This window comes from Condylura cristata, unplaced genomic scaffold, assembly GCF_000260355.1.
Source record: "Condylura cristata isolate star-nosed mole 26May11 unplaced genomic scaffold, ConCri1.0 scaffold00027, whole genome shotgun sequence".
In the NCBI taxonomy this organism is placed as follows: Eukaryota; Metazoa; Chordata; class Mammalia; order Eulipotyphla; family Talpidae; genus Condylura; species Condylura cristata.
The window spans coordinates 6804393-6805069 of record NW_004567128.1 but is presented as its reverse complement, the minus strand read 5'-3'; the positions used below and the strand labels follow the sequence as shown (position 1 = coordinate 6805069).

Here is a 677-nt window from a genome sequence, read left to right as displayed (position 1 = left end):
GGCGGCGGTTGCGGGGCATGCGCGGCGAGGCGCGCGGCTTCTCAAACATGGCGGCGGCGGTGTGAAGTCCGGTGCCGGTTCGTGGGCTCGGTGTGACAGAATTTCGCTCTTTCCGCGGACGAGACCCGAGGTACGTGCCGACTTCGGGCCCTGTGAGGAACCGAGAGACGGTGCCGTGGCATCCGGGCTTTCTGGGTTGTTGTCCGCGGACTGGCGGGTGGCGGGGAGCCCTCGGCAGCGCGTCCCGCGCGAGGAACGCCCCCTCAACGGTCACTCGGGGGTCGGGCCGCAGCTCGGCCCCGCACCCCCAGAGTCCAGCCTGGTCAGCTCCACCCCTTGAGGCCTGGGGTCCCCTGTCCTCCGTCGCCTTCCCCGGGACGCCCCTCAGCTCCTCTCCGAGGCTCACACATGCCCCCCCCCCGGGCCCTCGCGCGGTTCCCGGCCCATCCCGCCCGCGGCGGTTTGGCGTTAAGTGGCGGGGCCGCTTTCCTGCGGCCGCCCCCAGGTTCGAAGCGCATCTTCCCGCCCGGTGGGGTCGGCCTGGGACTTCGGTGTGCGCGGCGCCGAGTCCCTGCGGTGGCTCAGACGTCTTTTGCAGGACGTCTGAGATAACTTTGGAGTTTGAGAGGGAGACGTCAGCCGGGAAGGATGCTCCAGCGGCGGGGCGCGGGCTCGGG

At 71.3% G+C, this 677-nt stretch overlaps 1 protein-coding gene across 1 annotated transcript in view; it reads left to right on the top strand.

The window, feature by feature from the left end:
• Nucleotides 1-87: 87 nt before the first annotated feature.
• The window catches only part of SCML2 (sex comb on midleg-like 2 (Drosophila)), a 60903-nt gene continuing 60313 nt past the window's right edge, over nucleotides 88-677 (top strand). Inside the window, exon 1 of the mRNA XM_004689892.2 lies at nucleotides 88-130. The gene's annotated coding sequence lies outside the window, so the exon portion shown is untranslated. The remainder of the gene's footprint in view (nucleotides 131-677) is intronic.